The sequence below is a fragment of the Phyllobates terribilis genome, unplaced genomic scaffold (genome assembly GCF_046119375.1).
Source record: "Phyllobates terribilis strain yellow unplaced genomic scaffold, ASM4611937v1 Scaffold_2__4_contigs__length_985480577, whole genome shotgun sequence".
NCBI classification, from domain to species: Eukaryota; Metazoa; Chordata; class Amphibia; order Anura; family Dendrobatidae; genus Phyllobates; species Phyllobates terribilis.
This window is the reverse complement of record NW_027362762.1, coordinates 677,178,314-677,193,042: the sequence shown is the minus strand read 5'-3', so window position 1 is coordinate 677,193,042 and position 14,729 is coordinate 677,178,314. Positions and strand designations below refer to the sequence as shown.

The following is a 14,729-nucleotide window of genomic DNA, read 5'->3' as shown; positions in this document are numbered from 1 at the left end:
GTTGTCATGCCCACGCATCGGTGACCCGTGATCACTTCCGGCGCGGCGATGTTAAATGTCGCTGTCAGAGATTGACAGCGGCATTAAAGTGGTTAACAGCCGGGGATGGATCGCGGGGATGAATCAGCTGACATGTGCCCGGTTCAGTGCGGGCTCACCACACTGAATTTTTAGCCTTAACGTAAATGCGTAGAGCACAGGATAAATGTAAAACTGGCCTTAAAAACGATAAAAAAAATGTTCTCCTGCAGTGGGCCCAGACATAGATGAAGACTAATTTTAAAAAAGTCTTGTTTACCGATGAGTGCTGTGCAACCCTGGATGGTCCAGCTGGATGGAGTAGTGGATGGTTGGTGGATGCCACCACATCCCAACAAGGCTGCGATGTCAGCAAGGAGGTGGCAGAGTCATGTTTTGGGCCGGAATCACGGGAATAGAGCTGGTAGGCCCCTTTAGGTTACCTGACGGTGTGAAAATGACCTAGGCAAGGTATATAGAGTTTCTGATTGACCACTTTCTTCCATGGTACAAAAAGAAGAACCGTGGCATCAGTGGCAAAATCATCTTCATGCATGACATTGCACCATCTCACGCTGCAAAGAATACCTCTGAGACAATCTCTGCTACGGGCATAAAAGAAGAGAAACTCATGGGTGGCCACCATCCTCCCCTGACCTCAACCCTATTGAGAACTTTTGGTGTATCCTGACGCAAAAGATCCATGAAGGTGAGAGGCCATTCACATCAAAACAGCAGCTCTGTGAGGCTATTCTGACATCCTTCAAAGAAACTCAAGCAGAGACTTTCCAAAAACTCACAAGTTCAATAGATGCAAGAATTGTGAAGGTGACATCAAAGAAGGGGTCCTATATTAACATGTAAGGGTACGTGCCCATGATCAGGAATAGTAGTCAGGAATAGTACCGTTTTGGACGCAGTGTATTTTCGCTGCTTCTCCACTATAGAAACTACGCTGCGTCCAAAACGCTACCCTTCCTGATTGTAGGTACGTACCCTGACTACGCCTGTTAACACGTTTTTGAAGCTTTTAATTTCAGTAAATGTGACATTGTAATGCTGAAAATTTAACACATGGCCATTTACAGTTCTTAACAACCTATAAAATGTGTGGAAACTCTGATAGGCATAATAATTTGGAACTGTGCATTTTGAGAATTTTTTAGTTTTGAAAAAATACTGTTATCATTGGTTATCATTGTTTGTCCGATAAAATTTGATCTGTTATAAGGGCATAAAAATTCTAAGTTTGTAAAATTGCTACTTTTTCTAAATTGCCATCAAATTTCAAGAATTTTCATAAAATAAGACGCAAAACATAAATACATAAATTTAAAGCTAACATAAAGCTCAAGGTGTCACAAAAAAAAAACAATCTCAGAATCACTCAAAAGTGTTGAAACATTTAATTGTTCTTACCACATAAAGTCACAGATCATACACTATGTCAGATTTGAAAAATGGGGCTTGGTCATTAAGGCCAAAATTGGTTCCGTCACTAAGGGGTTAAACAAATTACACAGCTAGAATAGGGTTAGTGACTTGGCATCATAAGTGCCCCAAAATAATTGGTGAAGTGCTATATCAAGTATTATATGGGCTATTAAGAACTGCTGAGCAATATAAAGGACAAAACGTGTTATTTAGCGCTTTTTTTCTTGGAAAGGCTTTAGGAAACGCATGAATCATAAAGAGGGGCGACAGAATCACGGTTTTGGGGAAAAGGGTTTTATGTTGAGACTGGCTTGATAACTATTTACTACCATTAAAATAAATATAAGTGTAAATAGTAAAGGTTGCATATTATCAAAAAGAATACATGCGATAACACCTACAATCTATCTATATCTAAATACTTAGATAGAATATTCACATATGGAATATCCTGGTCACTGATTTACAGCCCAGTGAAATAGGCTTGGTGATGTGAAAAGTGAAGCTTTCCCCAGCTCGTAAACACTCAGACTGTGGAGAGGGATGCCCCCATTAAAGAACCATTCTAAACTCCAGAGAAGCATCTGCACTTCTGTAAGACTCGCTCACACTTGTCTGCTTACATCTATAAAACAGGAAAGCAATCCAGATGTGGCGAAGGTCAGGAAAATTTCCCACCCTCTGGTAAGGGCATATCCTCTCGTACTGAATGGCGCTGATGGTGGTCTCTCTGACCAATTCAGTACCACTGTGTTGTACACTTTTGGCTGTTGCTGGCACAGGTGAACAGCCGGTTTCATCTTGTTTTACCTATAAAAGCTGGGCAGCCAAAATCTGCATGGTAAAAGTGCATGGTTATTTACTGCTTTTTATCTTATAAGTGCCATTGAATAACTGGGAATACAAGGTTTTAATGTGCTGTAATTGTAGAGGCTGTGAGACCAAAACCTGCCCAGTAAGACCTCAGTACATTACAGGGAAAGGTGAGCAGTTTGCCACTTGGTAATTGCCAACACAGTGGATTTGGCACATGAGAATATATCCCAATGTGATGGACAGGTGCAATCAAATGTATGCAACCCAAATTGCATTAGTATTTTATTACCAAAATATACAAATGTTCTGCTGTTAGACCAATAAACCAATCATACAAGAACAATTTGTAAAGCTCAACACAACTAATATAACAAGTTCAAGACGAGCTTCTTTAGTGCAACACACTTATTACAGCACCCCCTGGCTGCTAGGACCTGCTGCAAACTTGATGCATAGTCACACAGAAGCTTCTGTCAACGTTCCTGGAGAATCTTAGCCCATTCATCCCACAACTGATTTCCTCAAATCTCATCTAAGATATTCTACGGGATTAAGTAAAGCTGCTATGATGGCATATCCATAATCTTTCAGGGCTACCTTTGAAATCAAGCCTGGGTGGACTTTGACGTATGTTTGAGATTATTGTCCTGCTGGAAGGTCCAATGATGCTTCAGCATCCTCATAGAAGACATGACGTTTCAGTAGCAGAGGAAGCAAGGCAGCCCCAGAGCATCACTGAGCTGCTGCCATGTTTCACTGGAGGCAGGGTGTTCTTTTCTACAAATGCTTAATTTTTGTCATAGACATACCACTGATCCATACACCTGAAAAGTTCCAGGTTTGTCTAACTGCTCCACAGAAAAATTCTCAGGCATATTTATCATTAGAGCCGGATGTCAGTCAGGGCCGGGGGCGCGGTTACAGCCGATGCTCTCTATACGCATAGCGGTGACTGAACCCGCGCTGGTGCTACCCCCATGACTGAAACCTGAACGCTACCGGGAGGAATAAAGTTCATTTCCTCCAGACAGCAGGCGTCTTAGAGAGGGTGCCAGGCAGGATCAGAATGCTATTAACCTGCTGCAGATTAACACCATATCTGCAGATTAATAGCGCTTTTTTTTTTCTAATAAAATGTATATTTTATTCTGGATAAGTGCTGTACATTTTTTGTAGCGTTTATAACCCAAAAATACTGGTGAAGTTGAGGCCACTACCAATAAGCAATGTGCTAAAACACTTCTGGAACGCCAGAAGCTGGTGTCTGGCTAGCCATCACGTTTGCAGCAGGTCATAACAGCCAAACGGTGCTCTATAAAGTACTAAAGTCACTTGTCATGAAGAGGTTGAATGTTTCTGAAACTGAAGTAGTCATTACAAGGGATATTTTTCTGATGAGTTTGCAGAAACCACATACTATATCAGCTGTGCTGAGCTATTTACTTTGTTTGATTGGTTTATTGCCAAGCTAATTTGCCATGTGGGTTGAATTATTTTAATTGTAACTGTATGACAATGGGCGTCAATCTAAAAGTAAGCCCAGATTAGCATGAGTGTAATAAGGATGTATTTCTGTGCCCATATTACTTCTGCAAGCCTTTGCCCCACAACAGGCCTAATGACCCAAACTAACAGCAACCTGGGGCCCCCATTACGTTCATGTGAAACTGGCCTAGAGGCACTAGCAATAAACATTTGGGAGTCTATTCTATTTTTTAGTGTTTTGACTTTAATTTGCCATACAACTGACATAATTACATTGATAAATCTGCTGTTCTCTTTTTTTTTCAAGAAAATATGATAACCAGGAGACTTTAATATTAATTTCTTGATATTAATGATCATGAACACTATAGTATCACCTGGACTATTTCAGGTACTTCTATCAGTATAATGAAGCTGCCCCATGGCCAAGTGTTTTCATGTACCAGTCCCTGCTTGCCTGACACTTGTTTTTCCAACAAGAGTCAAAACATTGTTTCAGACACGTCCCCTCCCCCCAGGTGGGCTAGACTAGACCCTTGCATAGTGTGATCTCTGTTGACCTGTGTGGGAATCTCTGTCGGTGGCAGTCACCCACTGCAATATCTCAGCCAGCTGTCCCCATGTGCCTCCAACAACAGCCGGGACAGAACAACAGTAATGTCTACAAGCACACTTCCCATTCTAGGCAGCTGAAAAAACACCCAGGTTCTGCACAGAAAGGACTAGCATGCGGGCACCTTCCTGCCAGACACACTATGTAACCCCTCACCTATGCCCCAACATCTACTGTATACAAATACATACCCAAATGTGTAGAAAATATTGATATCAAAGAGTAGTCCGGAGAGACATACGTCATCTAACAAGAGTGAGCATTTAAGACAGACTAGAGGCAACAACAGGGACTGGTCTGGGGGGAAGTACCCGCACAGGCAGCGCCGCTCCCCGGTCCTCACTAACACGGTTCGCTGATTGGTCGCGGCCGCCGGCCGCGACCAATCAGCGATATTGGCGCGAAATTTAAAACACTGCTGTCCTGATTGGTCGCGGCCGGCGGCCACCACCAATCAGCAACGAGTGTAGTCTGGCCGCGAATTGGCGCCGGATTTGAAACACGCTTCGCTGATTGGTCGCACCCGCCCGGCGGCGACCAATCAGCGATATTGGCGCGAAATTTAAAACACCGCTGTCCTGATTGGTCGCGGCCGGCGGCCGCCACCAATCAGCAACGAGTGCAGTCTGGCCGCGAATTGGCGCCGGATTTGAAACACGCTTCGCTGATTGGTCGCACCCGCTCGGCGGCGACCAATCAGCGATATTGGCGCGAAATTTAAAACACCGCTGCCCTGATTGGTCGCGGCCGGCGGCCGCCACTAATCAGCAACGAGTGCAGTCTGGCCGCGAATTAGCGCCGGATTTGAAACACGCTTCGCTAATTGGTCGCACCCGCCCGGCGGCGACCAATCAGCGATATTGCCGCGAAATTTAAAACACCGCTTCTCTGATTGGTTGCGGCCAGCCGGCCGCTACCAATCAGCGACTGGCGCAGACCGGCCGTGAATTGGTGCCGGATTTGAAACTTGCAGGCCACCGTTGGGAGATCAGCGGCGACGCAGCCGGGAGATGACCGGTGCTAGCCAGTCATCTCCCGGCTGCTCGCAGCAGAAGTACCCCGACCGGCAGCCTCACTCCCTGGTCTTCCCTTCACACTTGCCGCGTGGTCAGCGATGTTGTCACAAGCAGTATTGACAACATGACGTAATTACAAAATTCATTAGGGGCCCCGGGGGGTTAATTTAAAGTTGTGCACAACCCATTTAAACACTGCTTCGCTGATTAGTCGCGCCCGGTTGGCCGCATACATATTCTAGAATACCTGATGCGTTTGAATCGGGCCACCATCTAGTACATGTAATATGGACAGCCGGTTTCAGACGATATTAATCTCATACCAGCTTTAAGGCCCCCAGACGCATGAGACTAATGTCGCACCAACCTGTCGATATTAACGGGTTTTCCCAACAGTCTAAAGTGTATTGGGGCCCTGGACAACTGACTGTTGGGAGAGAAGTCAATCGAGCACGTCTGATATCACACTGCTGATCAGTAAGCCATTGACAGACATGTCTGATGACAGCTCTCTGATAGAGGACACAGGAGCGCTCGGCAGATTGACTGCTCCTGTGTAATGAGAAAGACGGCAGAGATGGCTGCAGGCCAAACGATCAGCCAAACCATTCTTCAACTGACAGCCATCTGCTGTGTATGGCGGGCTTTAGGCTCTGCTTATAACATGTTCGTGTATACCCGAGATCAGGGGTGCCACCAGGAATTTAAGGGGCCCCATACTGGCAAAATTTTCAGACCCACTTGAGACTCTGCCCAGGCTCAACCCTAGCTCCGCCTCCACCCCTCAAACATTCCGCAGTCCCACCGCTCACTCTTGGAAAAACTCCACTTCTGCACCACATCCTCATCAATCACACATTACCAGTTCCCATCGAACACCAACCTCTGCTGCGGCCATACAATGTAAGCAGCTGAGGTCATTAATGACTGGGGCCCTGGAGCTTTATAAAGCAAAGCAATTAGCCCGGGCCCCAGCATGTCATGCAGTCTGCCGGGCCATTTATAGAGTGGCTCGGCTGTGCAGCCTTAGCGCAAGTTGCGCAGCGTTTCTCACCCAGTCCGGGCCTCCCCTCTTTGCTTCTGCTCACTGGACCCATACACCAGTAATGGCAGTAATGCCCTGATGGCGGCCCTGCCTGAGATGTAAGCCTTGGTGATATAAAACTTTGTAATTAAAACAAAACCCTTGCTAATGCATACTGACGAGGTGTATATCATAGCATTCAGCTGCTAGAGGGTTTGTACTAAAGAACTGATCCAGATTTATTCTGACGGTCATACAAGGATATTTTTTCTCTACAATGAAAAAAAAATGGCTCTTGCCTCAAAAAGGATTATGTTATCCTATGGATCACTATGAAAAGGATCAGGCTGAGCTAGATGTTCTGTTATTTTTCCATATTTGTCTCCATTACCAGAATACAGGCTGCTTTTTGTAGCAAGCTGTATCCAGCTTATGGAGATGCAGCAAATGGACCTGGTTCATGCTGACGGGCGTTTTGCACACCAGTCTCGATGAAGAGTGCCAGGGGGTCAGAAGTGCCAAATTCTTTAAAATTCTTTAAAAGGCGTGCATCTGTTAATGAATTTACTGCATCATTCAACACAATAAATGTACTCCAGAACATTTCTAGCATAATTTACACCACTCATGATAAATTTGTTAACCTTTTCAAACCAGGCAGCAAAACACCAAAAGTGGCAAAATTTTGTGCAAATACAAGTTGCAAAATTTTTTAAGGCATTTCAAAAAGTTTTATTCTGGCAAAAAAACTGATGATTGGGGCCCATCATCTACAGAAAACTGCCTGTGTGCATGGAGCTTTACTAGCGGTGGCTTTCTTGCTTTATTGTCGGGCAGAGATTCAGATAACCGGTATAATATCAGAGGACTGCTATTACTGAAGCTGCACACCAACCAAGTAATCTATTTAAATATATGCAATATATTTTCATCCGTTAAGATATTTAATAAAGTGGGACTTTACACGGTGGAAGCTGCGGGTATACAATAGCTATGCTCATAAGGTCCGGCCTCACTGCTGTAAGATGTCTGGAGCCTTTACTGAGCCGATTTTATAGGGGAGCTAATAAATACGTGTAATAAGCAGATCCCAGGGGGCATGCTCAGAATTTTAATATCCTAGCAGGCAGATTTATCAATAGTGTGGCTACGGACATTTTATCAAATGTCACACGACTCTTGATAAATGTCTCCAATATACTACAGTATATAGTACAGGCCCTTGGAAGAGGGTCATTTATTTGTGTGTGGCCCTTGACCCCAAACACCCACTTGAAGATGGCTTAGTGAGGCGCATGCCAGGGTTTAACTGGAACAGGTTTTGTCATTGTAATGGTGACAGTATCTTATTGCCGTAATGGTGACAGTCAGGACGATATTACTGCTAGAACTAGTGATATGGCTGTATATAATAATTACTAGTACAACATTAAAAATTATACCTTTTTTTTGTAGCAAACCAATGTGCCAGCACTGAGAAATAAAGCTTTAATACATCATGCAAATTACACTGGAAAAGCATTGGGGGCGTGTCGATGTACTCCAGAATGCACTTCCAGGCTAATTTGCATGTAGTTGTTAACAGTGGCATAATTTATAGCTCATGGGCCACAATGCAAAAGCTCCAACAGGGCCCCCAATTATTGCTAGTCTTTAGTAGTATTGGTTATTTCATATAGGTCAAAGGCTCCAGGGCCCAGGTGCAATTGCAACCCCTGCACCTATTGTAGTTACGCCCCTTGTTTTTAAAGGGGTTGTCCGGTCCTAGTCGAAAAGTCTGCAGTCACTCTGTGTGACTGCAGACTTATGAATCACCCCCAGCACATACTGTGCACTGCAGGGATTCGCCGGTATCAGAGCCGGGACCGGAGGGTATGTATATGTTATACATACCCCTGGCCAGTGGGCATGGCCTCGTTCCATACACTTGTATAACGCATACATACCCTCCGGTCCCGGGTCTGAAAAGTGTGTACGCTGGGGGGATTCATAAGTCTGCAGTCACACAGAGCGACTTCAGACTTATCGATATGGACAGGACAACCCCTTTAAGCTTAAGAAGCACTCCTCCTCCCTTCAAAGTTTTTATTCTCTTAATATATTGCAATCATCATATTATACGAGCACTGTGTATAGCACTGTGCACTTACAATTGCTCATTTTAGGGTTGTCGCCCCAGAGTGGTGTTACTGTACACTACATGAGCCCGGCTAGCATTCATTTCCTATAATAGACTACCTACAGATGGGCTAGCTATAAGATCCGCTCTAAGCCCCAAGTACTGGTCTCTGGACTATTTCTTGTACTAGCAGTAGATCCTTCGGACAGTTCTGAGAACATGATCTATGTATGGACACTGTAGGCCATGTAGCGGCAGTCCTGAGATCTACATACCGTATATAAGATATACAGCTTCCTGTGCTGTCCCTGACTCCTTTTACTTCGTGCCTACATATAACCACCAAGAGAGCAGCATGAAACACATAACAAGCGCCATGCAGAAACACAACTAGTATCACTAAGCAAATAAAACTGGTACTTAGCCTCTGCGCCGACCCCGCTGTAAGAACTACGGCACAGCAATCCACACAGTGACTATGGGCCTTAGAGATGGATCTGAAAGGCTTCAATTAGGCTGAAAGGAGTTATCTGGTATTTAAATAATTATTGGATGGAAGGAGTAATCGCGGGTCTCTGCTGATTTCGCTCACTGTCATCTTAATGGAGGCTATAAGATTATTATTCAAATGGCTTTGAGATTTTCTTCTGAAGGAAAGAAAAATGCAGCGACGGAGGGAGCAGGCAGGGACAGATCATTTAACTGTCACTGGCAAGGCTTGGAAAAGCATTATTAGTCTTTGCTCATTCCAGCTGTCAGTCATTGTCACACGCAGCACATTATTAGCACAAATTTTATGCACAAGAAACAGAAAGGAAAAATATCTCAAAAAAAGAAAAGCAAAAAAAAAACAAACGAAAAAAATCAACACAAGCTCCCCCTACTAGAAATGACAGGACCAAAGGAACAATTTATATGTCAATGAGCAGCAGCTGCAGCGCCTTTTATTATGGGGCTAATGCTGGATTTGGTGCCCCCTCCTCTGGGTTCCTTGTATTTTTAGATGGGGTATATTTGGATTTTCTTTGTTTGCTAACAACAAGACCCCCTGTACCATGGTGGGGAGCCCTGTCACCTCTAACCTTGTATAAAGGCTATATTGCAGTTTTTCCTGCTTATTCTAATTATATGCAAATCAGAGTCAGTGCTGTGCATCAGAGTGTAAGCCCTGGTGCCTACAATATAATGCGCTATACATTTATCATTACTAGATGCATTAAAACCTCATTATTAATCACATTGGTTCACTAATCCTACCCTTGGGGCTCATGCAAATGGCAAAGGCTTGTGCACAGAGCCTGTGTGGTTCCTTAGTACGGAGGCTGAAAACCACAACGTAATGCTGCACAGGTTCTGTCCGACTCTGCATGGCTTCTAGGGGAGAGGGCCGCTACTCTTCTTTCATTGCATTCTTTACAAATCCATCATGAAATATTGCTTTCCAGAGGCATACAGAGGTCCACAAAGAGCATCGAGGACCTACACGGCAGGTTTTTATTGTTGATTCCTTATGTGCCACAAATATGTTACAGAAGTGCCAGGCAGTCCGATTCCTAAGCACGTCCCTCTTCGCTTGACTGAGGTCCCTCATGCGGTGCTACACCATCTCCTGCTACCTGAAGTGCCGCAGAATGGCACATACAGTGAATCAGTTGTACTGTCATCAGTTTTGTTATCTCCAAAGATTAGGGAGAGGACAGCACAAGGTGCACGGCCTGGAGGGGGCAAAGCCTTACCACTGAGTACATAGATGGGCATCTTTAAAAATATATTCAAGTGGTATTCCCAAAAATGAAAGTTATCCCTTACCCTCAGGACAGGGGATCATTTACTAATCGCTGGTGGTTTGACTATTGGGACCCCAATTGATCCAGAGAATAGGCCTCAGCATCCCAGGAACAATCTACTCATCTTTCTCTGGCAGTCCTATAGATAATATATGGAGCGGAGGTTGAGCATGCACATCTCTGCTCCATTTTAGTCAGGATCCGGAACGCCAGTCCTTTTTATTAAAAAGGTCCTCTGAGGATAAGTCGAAGGCAAGTGTCCTACTGCTAAGACTCCCAGGATAAGTTGTAACCTAGGGGAGAAATGGTGAGTGTCTAGTTCAGTTCTCCTACAGGTCCCTCATAGGAAAAATGATGGATCACATACTGCCCATAGAAATGAAAAAGTGGTCCGTATAACACACAGACCAGGGGCTAAGAGGGCCCACTATCACCTCCAAAGCAAGTGGAATTGTGTATTACGAGGAGCTATAGGACTCCACACACTGTTCTTGCACAGGGGCCTCTTCTGTTTGTGTCCGCTCCTGTCTGTGGCAGAGACATATCAGGTCCCCCAGAACAAGAGATGCTTTTTGCAGCTGTTCTCTACTCTGGCAACAAGATAAGGGTCCTGAATAGGAAACTTTCAACTTGACAGTATAATTATATATAAACTGCTCTGGATTTAGCTATAAAATTGTACATACACCTTATGGCCCAAGTGCTAAAGATGCTCAAGTATCCGCATAAGTTGTTTGTTATCGCCTTCATTGTGCTAGTCTCATTGCGCCCTATTGCAGCTGGTAGATGACACTGAACCTGAGTCACACCACCTGTTGTCTTCAGCAGGTATCAGCAGGCTCCCTCTAGTGGAGGTGGCTGCATACTTACATGTATGGGCCGATCTGTTAGGTATAGGGTACTCCTTCTGTAAACCACAAGCTGGCATAGCCAGTCAGTAAAAGGCATATAAATGAGGTGCTAGCTGACCTATTATGTCAGAGCCTTTACCAGTCCCTGTCACATGACTTAGGGTATTTAGTCAAACCAAAGTCTTCTCCTAGAAGAAAAGACCCCCATCTGCAGACAGCTGTTTCTGATTCCTACAAAGCCGGACACCGGCTGGGGACGGAGATGTACCGGGGGGTAACGATACTGATTTTCTTGTGTAGACTGTCAGCTGTTGTAGGGGGGCTTATAGGCCAGGCAACGATTGGCCTCTATTTAGTCTGGACTCCGTGTTTTGCTGATATTGGTAATTAATTCATTTCAATCTCCTCCAGTATTTTAGGTGTGAAAAGTGCTCTCAAGTAAACATATTAGTAATCTGGCAGCACAGATGAGATGTTTCAGGCACGGCCCAGCACAACAGAAAACTGAGACAAATTGCTTTAAGTTTGCTTGGAATTTTCCCATGAAAAGCGCAGTGATGGTCAGGCCAGATATGCTATTATGTTCAGGGGGGCTCCACCTCACACACAAGCTGCATACAACTGCTGACAGACCGGCACGGAAAGTGGGAAGGTAAATAGTCAGACACATTAGACTGTGAGTAAACTTCTTATTAGCAAACCACTGAGGAATAGGGGCTTAGCTATCCATCCACACTCCAGTTACGTGACTGGCTCTGCTAATGCGCCCAATATACAAGAGTGGAAGCCACAGACGGAATAATACTGAAGACTTTAGCAGCCAAGATGTGGCCAGTAATAAGACAGACATCAGTCCAAAGCAGCCCAACAAGAAATATCTGGGCTCATTGGCTAGTGATCTTGTGGGATTTATGGAAGGCTTGTGAGTAAGTAACACATCAACGTGTACATACAGGGCAAATGTAACTGAGATCAAAGAAAAGGTGCCAAACACCTATACCACACACACTGCCAGCAGCAGAGACAATAAGTATCACTACTACTACTCTTCCGGAAACCCCAAAAACACCATTTCCAGTACCATACCTCCCAGGAGGCCAGCTAATGGTCCTATCCTCCATGCTGCCATCTTCGATTGTGAGCTCTTCAGTCTAGGTACACACAAGGCTGTACCTAGACTGAAATAAGCAGGAGGATCTGCACGTCACATGAAAATATGCACAGACTTGTTTCCATGAGCAAAACATAGGAGTAGACCTGGTACAGGCATCCGGGCAAGTTATGCTCTGCTTCTCTGTACTTTCAGCTGGCATTACTTAATAAAGAACCTCATGTAAATGTACATCTAGCTGTACACAGGACATACAGCGAGGTGGACATGTATAACGGGAGCTCTTTGACAGCAGATGAGCTTGATGGTGCTAGCTTGTATGTCGCTGCAGTTGGCCTCCAGTGCGACAGACCCGTGTGCTTCACTCCACACAGTAGAATTAAAAGAATTAGGTTTTCCAGCCAAATCTTATCTCTGCACTTTCATCCTCCATAAATGACTGAACTATTTCCTTTCTTACCTTGTGCTTCTTTTTAATCTGTTTCCCTGATATCAATAAAGATCGTTTATCACATATCAATACCAAGGCTGCGGCAATGGTGGGAAGCATCAATGAGGGTTTAATATTCGCTTGGCACAATTGAGAAACCCTGTAAATAATACACAAAGTTATACAGCCATGAACCTTGGGCTACCAGGTGAGCAGTGTAACACAAGATCCATGTAAAGTACAGCTACGCCAGATCCATGATATATCATTGGACAGGCCTCACACCGCAGTCTGAACTGTAGCATGTGTATGCTGTATAGACATGAGACTGACCAGCAGACCTGAACACCCTGGGTTCTGTATCCTCACCCATTCCTTGTAGATTGTGAGCCCTCGCAGTCAGGGTCCTCGCTCCTCCTGTACTAGTCGCTGACTCGTTTTGTTCAAGATTATTGTAATTGTTCTTGTATGTATATCCCCTTTTTCACATGTAAAGCGCCATGGAATAAATGGCGCTAAAATAATAAATACTAATAATTCATGTCTTCAAGCTTCCTGTCTTTCGTATGACGCATACGCTAACTCCAAAGGCTGTTGATGGACTTCTCACTCCATAATCTTATGTGATCAAGCACTACAAAAGTCAAGGGGCTTTAGGCTGGGATCACAGGGGGACATGTGGTGGAGGTGAGAAACACAACAATCCATAAAAAAATCAGTGTAAGTGTATTCACAGTTTTAAGTATATCTCTCCTGACACCCCCATACATATGTATCATGGGCTCGGAGAAGCCCCTAGCAGCAGCTTATCGGATCATGCATGATGAAATTGAGCTGCCCGCTCATTCGGTCCCTGATATCTGCAGCCAGGTAGGAGTTGGGAGGCCCCATACACATTAGATGGTCAGCGCTAATCTAATCTGTGTATGGCCAGTTTAAGGCTAATGCCAACCAACCTTCTCAGCCACTCCCTGCCGTGGCACAGGGGCTATGACTGGCTTGATGCTTCTAGACATTTTCCTGTGCCATAGTCTTGTTTCTGTGGCTCCTCAGCATTTTACACTCATTTTTTATCAAATATATAACTATAAAAATCTGCTAGATGCTACAGGTATAAAACATTATACTTGTCACTGAAAACCCAAAGATTACACGGCTTTCACAAAGTAAAATATAAATATATATATATTCTTCTGTGCATAAGCTAATTAGTAGTTCAGAGGCAGTGTGCCATGCCATTGCAGTCAGAGATAATAGAAGGAGCTCGGCTCATCTCTGTCCTGACGCACATGTTGAGTGTACAATCCAGAAATGTAGTCATGATTGCATCGAAATCAATCTGTTAACATAAAGTATATGTGTGAATAGGAGACTGTTTGTACAAATTGCTGCATTTTCTGCTGAGTCGGCATCATGCTTCACTGTTAGGACAGGAATCTTCCATTCATCATGGCGACATTTGCATATTTCAGACACGGCATATATTACTTCCATCTGCAGACTGGGATTCTGGGTAGTGATATGGAAAAAAACACTGACTTCAATTCTTACCTGCTAAAAATATGGTTGGATTACTTTACTTGCAATGCAAGATGTGTTGTCATATGCAGATCCATATAATATATTCTCTGGCTAATTACCTAACATCTCCTTGCCATAGAAGACACACCACACGAACACCTAATGCCTTGCATTGCCCTTGTGGAACATTAGTGGGAGGAGCGAGTCTTCCACAATCTGACAAATTTACTATCATTTATCCAGAAATTAGAATGAATCAGAGTGCAAATCTGCGCCAACCCATAGCTAGTGTAGATTTGCTGTTTTGGCATACAGACAGGCAACGATGACAATGCTTCTTCACTGGTAGCATTTGCTTCAGTGCTTTGTTCATCAGGACTGGCGTAGAAATGCCGATCGGCCCCACTCTGGACACACGTTTAGGGACGCATCATATCCATACCGCAGCCTTGTTGGTGTGATGTCTGCAAACATACCATGTTTCTAGAAAATACAAACCCAGCC

General features: G+C 44.3%; 1 protein-coding gene across 2 annotated transcripts in view; it reads right to left on the bottom strand.

The window, feature by feature from the left end:
* PLXNA2 (plexin A2) overlaps positions 1-14,729 on the bottom strand; it is a 340,362-nt gene that overhangs the window by 295,966 nt on the left and 29,667 nt on the right. The window contains exon 1 of one of the 2 annotated variants that reach the window (XM_073666863.1): positions 12,250-12,364. The exons of the other annotated variant lie outside the window; for it this stretch is intronic. The gene's annotated coding sequence lies outside the window, so the exon portion shown is untranslated. Of the gene's footprint in view, positions 1-12,249; positions 12,365-14,729 lie in introns of those variants that run through there. 2 annotated transcript variants of the gene reach the window in all.